This window comes from Aphis gossypii, chromosome 3, assembly GCF_020184175.1.
Source record: "Aphis gossypii isolate Hap1 chromosome 3, ASM2018417v2, whole genome shotgun sequence".
NCBI lineage: Eukaryota > Metazoa > Arthropoda > Insecta > Hemiptera > Aphididae > Aphis > Aphis gossypii.
The window spans coordinates 13734556-13748235 of NC_065532.1; positions in this window are offsets into that span (position 1 = coordinate 13734556).

The window sequence follows — 13680 nt, forward strand, 5'->3', positions numbered from 1 at the left end:
ATTATTATGACGTGTTACTTGGATTAATCACCTATATAGTACCTAAACGGTTTTTTGCGTAGAGATGCCTGTGAGTTCTAGGTGTGCGTGTTACGTGTTGATAAGATGACAATTAGCCAATATACCTAGTTTTCGACTTATTAAAGGTCGTAACCGCGGAACCAATAAATTATTATTATATTAGGTAGTAGATTTAGAAATGTATACTAATAGAGAGACTGCAGATAGAAATGATATCGTAACAATATGCGCACTATAATATAGTATATCATAATATATTGTACATGGAATATTATTTAAAATTTCCTCAGTATATGATAGCGATTGTATAAGTAAAAATAAATTTTAAGGGTCAGATTTTTTGTCCTTTTTATGTTTTAAAACATTTTAGAAATAATGTCAATATTTAGAAAACCGTTAAAATAACTTGGTTATTTTATTGTAATACATATTATTTCAGTAACTATTTTATAATTTTAACTTGATGCATACGACGACGATACATAAAATTTACAATATTATCAACTATATGAACTCAATTCAATAATTTTAAACCTTATTGAGCATTTAGAATCTCTGTCCATTTTAGTTATTAATGACTTCTAATCTATATGTTTATGATCCATACAATTTTTCAAAAAAAAAAAGCTGCTTATAAAATACTATTTTTCTGTTCAATGTTTTGACACGTAAAAAGTATAAAACAGATAAATGTATGATATATTATTTAATATTATTGTTACTATTTACGTATTGATAACAATTTTTTTTGTACAATGTAGTGAAAACCTATATTTTTTCATAATGCAATATATTTATTATTTATGTATATTTCATATAATTGAAATTGGATATATTATTACAACTTTAACAGAGTACCTATATAATACATCATATATTCATATAACTATATAACCATAGTTTACTAAACTATACCATAAGAAAAATAAAGTAACATAATATAGACATTAGATCGGATGTTAAGTTTTAACATAATCAAGGGCCTAGAAATTGATTTATAATTGTGTTTGACGCGGAGTGGTGTCAACCTGCAAATTCTTTGATTCTGAATTGTAGTGTTTAAATATATATATATTCTTTTATAATAATTTTAAATTTAAATTTTCGTTTTTTATTTTAAATTGATAATAAAATAATATTTTTAACTATTTAACGAAATAAAAATAAAAAATGTTGTATTAAAAAGTTTTTTTTATTTATATTTATAAATTAAAACCACATTTTAGAGCATATTATGTAAGCAGTGTTTTTAAGAGCATAAGTTCGTAAATATTTTAGTGATTTTTAATGCATAAACTTCCGGTCCCTAAAATATATAACTGCATACAAGCATAGACGCGTCACTAGGCTTTTGAATTCGGAGAATTCGAGTAGGTATCACTCAAAATCGTTTTTTTAACATAATAACATTTTATAATAAACAACTTTTTTTCCGGTGGTGGGTTGGTGAGTGCCAGGGGTCGGGTGTAGTAAATACCTATTTCAAAACGTCCATTTGTATTAATATCGTTCATGGATTTGGTTTTTTTCGCCAATCCCATGCTCCCTGCTCCCTCGTAAAAAAAGTTATGTTTACGCCACTGCGCGTTACTGCAGCTGCAGCGGTACGACATGGGTACCTATATAATACAATAATATAATATATATAATATATATATATATATATATATATATAACGCGACAACTTGTCTTATTGTCCTCGTTGGAACCTCACACACAGACCTTATGTTATATTATTATCAAAGAGAAGTATAAGCGGTTGGAACGGGATTTTATAATATTATATAGGTATAGGTATAGGTACTCGCCGAGCGGCCAACCGAGGTCGTCGCGCGCGCACACACACACACACGCGCACACGCATTCACTCACCGGCCGAAGTGGACGCGCAGCGTGCTGCCGACGGCCATTCTCAAGGTCGCCGTTTTCCAGCTAATATATGCCGTCGTAATAACAGTAGCGGCGGCGGAGTCCGCGCCGGCACAAAGTTCAACGGACACCGCGTAGTCAGCCGCCGCCACGATGAATCATTTCCACTCCGTACACACTGCACACAGACGTGTGTGTGTGTGTGAAGGCACACACGTACGATGGCTCGTCGTCTGCGGGCGACCGGCGTGTGACGGACGGTTGAAGTAGCGACGACGTATAGAAGCCGAGAAGGGCGGCGGGCCCAGAAATATAGCTAAAATCGTATGGTTCGACGGGCAAAAAAAGATAAATTAATCGGTCACAACTCGTCCGGATATAATATTAAACACGCATATATTTTATACTAAACTCACGGATCAAAAGACGTATACTACGCGCTGTTATTATTCATTCGGTTCCTGCAAAATTAGAAATATTTTTTTTTTTTTGTATGTTTACAACTCTCAGAATTCAACTATATAGTCTCTCCTATACTCGTGGACAGAGACTCGTAGGTACTCTTTACTTCTATAGCAACGACAAAAAAAATACCTACTGCTGTGAATTCTGCGATCGTTAAAAAAAAAAAAAAATCAGAAGCGTAAGCAATAGTGTAAAATATAGAATCCAAGTCTACAATAAAGAATAACATAAAATGTACCACCGCTTGGAGATTATTCGAGAATAAAATACCAAAAATCTGACATAAATCTCATCGGTCTCGTTACATTTAAACTATATAACGATAATCGACTGGCTCACAATTACAATAAAATTGATTACGGCTTTCCGATTACAGTGCATTAGCCATTAAGTATATTTAAAGTTTAGTCGTCTGATGGGTAATACGTCTATCCGTTTAATAAAACAAACTAAAACATTTTCTGATTTTTATATTGTTACCTATCACTTTATATCAGTCAAACGGTAACTTTTTACATTCATTAGGGCTAAGATTCTTATGCATTTGTATGTTTTTTTCTCAAGTCTAAATTGATTGGTTGTCAGATTTGTCCACTATTTGACTTATTCTCGTTTAAATAAAATCATTTTTTTCCGATAGTTTTTACTTTTTAGTTTATCCATCGAATTGTAGCAAATATAATATAGCTTGAATACTAACTATCTATCTAATCTTATCTCTTACCGTCGGACGACCGATAGAATTACCTACATATTGTTTAACGACTATAGTAAGACAATACAGAAATAGGTATTTAATTCCATTAGTACGATGTGTGTTGCGCAAATGTGCTGACATTTATACTGAATAACTTGTGCGGTTTTAATAACAGTACCATTTTTATAAAATACCGAAAGTTCAAAGTGAAAGTGCCAAGTTACGTCAATTTGTTAAAGAATTTTCCAGTGACGTTTTTAAAACAGATAATAAGAAGCTATGTCCGTAACAAAACGTTTTCAGGTAATACATCAATTATTAAATACAAGCAAACATAACAAAAATATTAATTTATAAGTCAAATCTAAACAGTTATTCGTCAAAAATACATTAGAAAACCAAAAAAAAACAAGCAAATTTTCCTCTAGATTTATGTCAAGCAATGTTAGAATCTGATATACCTTTATGGAAATTAAATCATCCATCGTTTAAAATTTTTTTAGAAAAATATACTGGTAAATGTGTTACTGACCAGTCTACAATTCACAAAAATTATGTTTCTACAGTAAAGTTTATGAAAATACTAGCTATTTCTCGTATTCGTTCGGAAATTAGTGATAATCCAATTTGGGTTTCAATAGATGAGACCACGGACGTTGGCGGACGATATGTTTGTAACCTCAGAGTTGGTTTTCTCCACGAAGACAATAAATTATTCAAAGCCTTAGGTGAAGAACTTAAAAATGTAATTTCCAAACTACCTGTTGGTAAAATATTTAATGATGCAATGTATCTATTACGACAATCAAGAGTGAAGTACAATGAAGTATATTTTTTGTTTCTAAAGCAGCACCATATATAGTTAAATCTGCTGATTCTTTGATTATGTTATTCCCTAATTTAATTCATTTAAGATGTTTGGCACATGAGATTCAAAAAATTAGCGACGCTTAAAAAAAATATTTTTAAAAGCTCCCAGCCGAATTATCAAACTACGTGAACCATTTCCGAATTTACTTTCACCACCCCCCCCCCCCAACCAATTATCACTAGATAAAGTACATGGTTAAATGCAGTAGAATACTATTAAAATAATTTTGATTCAATAAAATCTGTAATATCACATTTAGACAACGAAGCAGAATCAATTAAAAAATTAAAAGAATTGTTTGAAGACAAACATTAATTATAAAATGATTTAACTTATTTAAAAAGAAATTTTTGTTTTCTCACAAAATTATTATTATTCATTATTATTGTCTATATAGATACTTGAGACAATTATTCGTGTGCATTGGCAATTTTACACTGGTCATATTTCGAGTTTAACTTAAAAAAATAAACTTTGCAGATTGTTGTAAAAGCTCTACAGCCAATAAACAAAAAACGTTTTAAGTAGTACCTATACATTTTATTATTTATTATTTCTTTCGATCTATTTTAGTTACGAAATATATAAACGTTAAATTTATGATGCATTATACTTTAATTACCAGTCTCAATTTGCATAAATTGAGCTTCTCTTTAGAAGTTTAGAAAATATGAAAAAAATGCGAACTATTATTATTTGTAGATATTATAATATTATAATATTATACTTCTTAATTTCCATGTCTAATATATTTTTTTATGTTTTTCTTTCCCTTTCGACTTTTACCTATGTATAAGTTGTAATCCAATTTTTTTAATCACTGATTAATTTTCTCAAGATTATAAATTATAATAATATTATATTGATGTATTTTTTTACTGCTAACATAAAAAATTTTAATTGCTAAGTTATAATAATAATTTATACTCGTATAAACCTAAATAAAATACAAACAAAACACATTTTCATTTTTCAATTTCTTAAAATTTGATTTTGAAATTTAACTATCGCATAGGTTAGATTTCTGGTACTTAACCAGATGTGAGATGATTTATTAACTATAAAATTATACCTATATCCATTTTAGTGGGGTAATATAAAAATGGGTAAATGGGTAATGCAAACTCCATTATTCACTATAATTAGTTTAGTCCTAGTCACTAAGTAGTTAGTGGAAATTAGTGGGTTATGAAGACGGGTATGGGTCAGTTGCGCTTAAAACAAAATTTGTATTTTAGAAACAACCATGTAGATGTAGGTATACCAATATTGTTCGCCTTATATTATATTACGGTCAGTAAAGATGTTTCACTAACCTTTTACGCAGTTTTACCTCCAGACTTGAAAAATGTGTCTTATTCAAAACGATTTCATTAACACTGATTTATCGCACATCAATACGTCATCATAAACTATGCGTATATTTAAACAAATGAAAATTATTAGATGAGAAAAAATGTATGTTATATTAATCAAATGATTATTACTGCTTTTGAAAAAAAATAATATTCTTGCACTTAAAATATTAATACTTGATTTGCAACGAATATTCTATAAGTAAACGTATTCGAAAATAGCACATAATGACAACTAGCAAACACAAATATGAATTCGATTCCATAAACGAAGTCAAGTTCTCAGAATCACTAATTATTAATATATTTATAACCCTAATCGTTCATTTTACTGCAAAATACAGTTTGGCCATTTGGGATAACAAAATTGTGACACTATTAAAGTATACTTAATATACCTATATAATAAGTGGTTATATATTGTTATGTACAATTTATTTTCGTTTATCATTTATTCTTATTATATTTATTATTTACAATAATTTTCATTATTGTATACTTAAATATTTTTAATTACTTCAAGTATTAAGTAACTAAAGTTGTACTGAATATATTATTAATAAATATTATTTTCACATATTTTAAATAAAAATGATCGACAGATTTCATTTATTACAATTATTATTGGTCTATCAACACTGAAAATAATGGAACGCAACTACAGGTTTACCGACCTGCTTGTTTGTTTGTAAATAAAATTGGTATATTCATATATGAAAAGGTAATTTTCAGCACAATATCGGTGTACTCCCATTTATATTTAAATCGTAGCAATTCATTCTTGTAAAGATTGTATAGTTTTTATCTAAATGCAATATACATATAATATTATAATGGTAGGCGGAAAAAATGACCACAGAAAAAAACCCCAAAAAAATAAACACACCTTGAAAAAACCCACGAAAATAAAAACCCATACGAGTGTCATATAATTTTTCTATTTAATTTTTTATTGATTATAGCTATGCTGTAATTTAAAAATAATAATTCATACGTAAATAACAGATGTAGGTATTAAATAATATAATAACATTTTATGTTGGTATCCGTTTTAGACAAAATTATTTATTATTTAATTAAAATAATTACAAAATATGAGAGTGGCAATAATTCCATAAAGGATGCCAATAACTACAATTGTTGGTTATTTCAATAAAATGTCTGCTGTCTATCATAGAAAATATCTCTATCCCAATAAAAAAAAAATTTGGTGGAATTTTTTCCCTTGGCTTCTTCTGTTTGGGTTTTTTTTCCGTGAGTTTTTTTTTCCATGGGTTTTTTTTTTTCGGAATTTATTCACATATAATATATTATGAACCTAGGTACATGTTACGTATTTTATATTATAAAAGATGATAATTTTAATTTTTTTTTTTTAATTATAGATAAGTAGTTAGAACAATTATTTAAAAGTTAGCAGTTATTATTTTTTTTAATATTAATTAATTACAATCACGATTCACTACATTACATCCATATGTGTTCAATGTTCATGTAATATTATTTAGGCGAAGGTAACATTATACAATAACAATAATCAGAAAATTAAAATATTTTACCTATCTATCTATACCTATACTACTTGTATATATAGTAGATGGTTTCCAGTGAAAGTGCTAAATTATTAAAAAAAATTTGTTATATACACTGCCCAGATTTGATATTTATTTATGTTTGATTAACATACAACCAGTCAAACTAAAATGTTAACACAACCTAAATAAATTACATTACTTTTTGTAATTTTGCAATTTAACGTGATGAAACGCAGATCAAAGGAATGTAATGGATAAATAGTGTCGGAAGCTAATTTCACGTTCAAATATTGAACATGAAAAGGCTTTTTATGTATTTATTCTTCAAAGCACTTCTACGCCAAGCTGAGCTGGGATATGAAGAACCTAATGCAGTATTCTCCGAAGTTTCGAAACCAGAAACGACCTAACAATATTATACTCATATTACAGGCCGATCGGTTCAGTATAGGCCTCGAATTCATCAACTACTGTTTTATGAATAGGTATTTATATTTTAATATTATAATACCAACTATATCAACAGTCTAAATTAATAACAAAATATTTAACCAATTGTGGTTGATTAATTTTTTTTATAGATGTACAGTAAAATCTCGATTACCGTCTTAAATGGTATAGAAAGAGTGAAGGATAAAAGAAAAGTATCATTTTTATACCTACTTATACATTTATTTTATCCGTATTAATTAATTAATTTAATATTATACGTATTAGTGTAGTACCTATATTATGAAAATAAAATAAAATAATATGAAAAAATTAGTTATTTCAATTTGTTTATATGAATCCCGAGCTTTTTTCATAGATGAGTTTTTTATTTGTCTACGAGTACGTGTATACCCATAATACGGGCGTGCAATATTCACTATGACTATACCATTTTGAATTATCACGATGGATAACAGAAGTTAACAGATAATTGAGGTTTTACTGTATATAATATATTATATCGGTTATTTATCTATTAATTGGCATACAATAATATACATTTAAGCTATTTGTCACTACAAAAATATTATTTTTATTTTTTAAGACGATTATTTAAAACACTTATTTTATTTACACTTTTTACTCTAATGATTAAGAAATGTTTTTCTTAACAATTAAATCTTAATTATACATCTCGTATAAAACTATGCATATTATACATATAGTGTATACTGTATAATGTATATCCATATATAATATAGGTGTATAAATTTAATATTTTCATTTTGTTTTATATACATTAGTGAGTACATCGTATATTATATAATAATATATATTTGGAGGAATTCTTTAGTAAAACCACAAAGTATAATGCCTATGCTCATTTTACCTATTTTGCGGTACAACAGGATGTTGTTACCTATAATTTTATTATTTACGATAATCGGCGTAAATCGACCTACGTGCATGCTATTGAACCAAGCATTAACCATAATATAAAACTAAAATCACTATAGATATACCTATTTATAATAATAAACGGTATTTTATTCTTATTTTATGTGTGACAATAGTAGTGAATAGGTATATGTAACTAAACGCTATTAAAGTAAAAAAAAAAAACTAAAATATATGTGGGCATTTATTTATGGGCCTATGCCTTAAATAGTTAGGTTTATAATGTTTACATAATATGTGAATATTAATATTACTAATTTAACTAATTTTCAGTATAAAAATAACATTCCATATATGTAGGTATCTATAAATTAATTAAACCTTTTATGGTGTTAAAAAAAAGTGTATCAAAAACAAAATAATCATAAAAATAATAAAATAATTAGCAAACATGACTAAATTGTCAACTAGGTCACTTGTTATAAGTATCAAGATTTAAAATTAAAATATCGTTATCACATTTATATAAAAATAACAACATAAGTTAATCGTCTGGTGAAATGTCGTTATGATTGCTATATAAATTACCATTTTTTAATATTTTACCTTTTACCATTTTTGCCCTCTTAAATTAAAATTAGCTAAGTCACCAGAAAAAAATGTAGAGAAATAAACATGTTTTATATTTTGCATTTACTTAAAACTATAACACCTTTTACATTTTAATTATTTAAATTTAATATACGTTTTCCAATATAATAATACCTGACGAATGCAATAATAAAAACAATAATAGTAATAGTATGGTAAAATTGATAAACAACATTCATATCTATCTAAATTTTTACTTTGATTCTTTGTATTTAGGTATATAATCCATTGATACTATTGGTAGGTACATAAGCAAAAATTCTATTAACAACTATTTCTGGAATAATAACATTATTTAATATATATAGTCATTTGTTTTGTCGTACTGTATGGTAATTGAAAGTATATTATTATTTTTTGTTATTTACAAAAATCATTTTAAAAAGCAAGTTTGAAAATTCTTTCAAAAGACATTGTTCATTGAAACAAACTCTATCAGAATTACTAAAACAAAACCCCACAAATTTAAATTTGTATTACAAAATAAAATAAAATGCAGGATCTTTAATACAACTTACAGCGTTTTTGTTAATCGTTTAGGTAAATAATTTTACGGCAAATTTACCTTAAATCCATAATTTTTCGTACGATATTTCAGACATTTTAGGCATTTTAACTAGGTATTTAAATATTACCTATATTATGTCTTAACTTTTAGACAATATTTTAGACTTGCAGTACCTATATTTATCAACATAATATAATATACTAGATCAATTTTATAATTTTTTTTTTGTTTTTATGTCATTCTTAATTTGTTTTGTATTTCCGGTATTTTGAATTATGCAATTACCCGCCTTGCCGTCGTTGTCCGTCGCTCCGCGCGATCAAAACAGCCAGTCACTCACCTATAGCCGTCTGTAGACTGTAGAGTTACCATCGTATCGACCACAGAGCATATTTAACAACATATTCATACACATTTTTTTTCTACTTCAGCTAGCTGCCCGTTTATTCTGATTACTGTAGTGAGTGGGTCTCATTTCACGAAGTATGATGTTTAAAACAATCGTATCATCAAAAACAAAAAAAAAACAAACAAAAATTTACTCGTATGTAGATTGAAACATCAGTGTTATTAAATCATTTACCAGAAGCCCAAAAGACTTCCAACTTCTACTCCGCAAATTTGGCACTTGTCCGCTTGCTTCCAATGCTTCCTATATAGGTGCGTTCCGTTATACCATTATGAAACACCATGCTGTTATTGAACAATAAGTAATACAATTATAAAAAACTACTGCATATAAGTATGACGTGTAATAAAATATCGCGATTTAAAAATGTACCGGAAGTAATTTGGGCTTCCATCATCAAATACTATTCAAAGTCCATATATTATTGTAACAGTATAGCAGTGTGGCGATATCAAAACCACGTACTCAGTATTATCGTTTACAAAACATATGTACTGGGCATCCAACAAAGAGAAAACATTTAAAATTGAAAAAAATGAAAAATGTAAGTGATTGACCGGATAGGACAGTCGAAACACCGAGTTTTCCGTGGCCCGTGGGGATAGACCATTAACCGTACACCGCGGTCATCTGTATACAAAACTGCCAATACAAAGCTGCAAAGTCAGGTTAGATTAATCTAACCTGACTTTATTACTAAGTCTTCTTTCTTCATTCTTCAGCAGTGCTTTGTGACTTGTACGGTTTATATAGGTACATATCTTAGATAAAGGGATTTTACTCGGTATCTCGCAGAGTCAATCCAGCGTTTTTTTATCGTTTTACCGAGTCGTAGGTAAAAACCATGAAAAAAAGAAAAGAAAAAAAAGATTGTTATATATATTTGTTTAACGTTTGGTTACCTCTTTATTGGACGTCCAGTACATATGTATATATAAGTGAGAGTCCTGCACAAATTGCGTTAGGCCGGAGCTGTACACGACATGTAAGTGTCTTACATTAAAAAAAAATCATGCTGCACTTATATTATAACTATAAGCTAATTATTTTTCAAAAAGACAACACAAGAATGATATTATCAATTAGGTGCTATTGAATAAAATAATAAAACTAAATTGTAGTTATATATGATTATTAAAAATGATTCATCAGTTACTTGAAACCTCTTGAGATCTTCAGAGACCTTACTGTTACTCCACGTGTCTACTTCTTTAACATATATTTGCAATTAACCATAGAGGTACTAATAAATTGATGGAGTCAATTAAAACAAATATGCATTCAAAGAAAGGTAGTCTAATGAAAAATTCCTATGTATCTACCACAACAACTAAATTAAAAAAAAAAATTTTATTATGCAATGCATCAATTATTATAACTCATACATTGTTTAAAATATTTAGTATACGATAGGTATTATAATAATTAATAATGAAAAAAAGTTATTACGATACCTGATTTTCTATTTATTTATACTTCGTCCCTTTCTCTCGATCAGTAATAAAAAATTCTAAATACGACATGGGTTTTAAGACCATTTTCGGGGCTTTTAACCTATCGTTTCTCGGATTTAGGTATTATTATGGTGAACATATCATTGATCAATCCATCACATTGCAATAAAACCCGTTGTCGGTGTAAAAATGTCATATTATAATGTATTCCAAAACGGTATTTTACCGTATTATTACGATGAATTCGTTGTTGTTTTCAGTTGATACTTTATTGTAACAGTTTTTTGTTTTTTAATATTATTATTGTTGTTAAATATGAAAACTCGAAAAACCACACAACCGCAGTGTACATCGAATTAGATTCAATATCAATATATTATGATTGCTGGTTAGATTAGCAGTAAAACGGTATAAATGTATTTTAATACCGTATTCAAAAATGCTATTATTGTTCTTTTGTTCTTCCGTAACGACCATCCATACGTCATTGTGTACCTATTTCTATCTATACACGGACTATGTAACGAATTAATACTTAAGTTACAACAATAATAATGAATAATTGTAATAATGACAAATTTCGAGTGCAAGAGCGTCTGGAGTGATTAATTCTAAGGACCGCCCGGCGTGATTATTGTAGAACACTTTCGACCAGGTATTTAGATGAATTTCCACCGTCTCTACAACAAGCCGTCACGACACTTACTATTATTACTCTCATATTAAATTTGTGCATCTGTAATTGGACTTGGGCTAAGCAAGCCACATACAGATGATTTTTCGATGATTTTAAGAACAAAATCAATTCAATCGTATTAATAAATCTTTTGATAAACACATTTGTCGATTTTCTTCATTATTTTTAAACACTCTTGGCATTAAAAGTTACAAATACATAAACCACAAATTTATCCTCAATGATGAAAATTTTCCAACTAGTAAACAAAAAAGTTTTTCGCATTTAGTGACTCGTTTAATTAGATACCTATGCATATTGAGTGTGTACTCCATATGTTATTTCAATATAAAAATTAAAAATGCCTATATTAATTTTGGCATTTTCTAAGGATAATACCTTTGTAACATAAATAAACATAATATAAATTGATCATATCTATTATCTACACACTAATACTTTTAACTTTAAAGTTTTAATAAAATTAATATAATGTATTAATTTATTTGAAAATATAAGTAATATTATATATAATCTAATATATAATTATTAGATTCATAAATTATACTTAAATATTATCTATTTACATTTATTTAAAAAATGAATTATTTATCAGTTATACATTTATAATTAACAATAAATATGTACCTATACCTACCTTCGAAATATTTTTATATCGAATATTTTTTCCAAAAATTAAAAAACACTCAAAGTAATACTTCTTTTATTATTATAATAATACCTATAGATATTTAATATTTTTATAATTTTGTTATTAATTAGTGATTTCGCATTTATCGTCTGATTGAACTAAGTTTACATTAAAATCTCTTGAAATTAAAAATTGAACACTTGTCAACATTTGTTAATTGTTTTTTTAATGTGTTCACATATAAAATCATATTATATATACATCTTAGTCCTATTTACAAGTATAACTATTTTTTAATGAATATTACATAACTGCAATAGTTACTTGTAAAATGTCTTGTACTCGTATAATGTTCATATTATTTTAGTAATAATTTTTTGATTCTCGCTTAATATACACTTGAAATTTCATAATCTGTCCATCATACAAATATAACATGTTTGTACAATAATAATAATAAAATACATTTAAGCGATACATAATTTTTAATCATTATTTGTGCTCATCAAGGTAAAATGACAACCCTATTGCATGTGTTGCAGCGTGTTTTGCTTACTCAATATAGGTACTCAATAGTTTAGCGTTTATCTAATACTTGCACAGAATACAAATTTTAGCGAATACATTTAATGACTATTCTCTGAAAACACAATCAACCTCGTCCATTGACCTTCTATGTGAAATCAAAATCAATGATGAAATGATAAATATTTTTGAATACCATTTTGTAATCAAATAAATATTAATTCCAAGTAGCTTCAACTTTAATTAAAGAAGTTTTTTTTTAATAAGATATGTTGTTTTCAACAATTAAACTTGATAGAGTAATTGTAAAAGTTAATTGTAAGTATCAGGTAGGTATTTGGGTTAAATTTAAAATCGTTTTACGATAATAATAAAAACTATGATTAATATTGTGTTATTAAAAACAAATGTTATAATTAATGTGAACCTAATTGACGATTTGGAAATGTGCTTGGTTTTAAATATAATAGTTAATACAATTATAATATTCATATTCATCTATCTTCAAAAATTAACAACAACATCATTGTATGTATAATTCCAAAGCTAGTGAAATAATATGTGGAAGGAGACAACAGAGCCTTAGCCCGTAGGGAAATTGTAGGTTCAGTTAGAAGCTAAAATATTCTATGTCATAATTTTAACTCCCTTCAGCCACTTAAA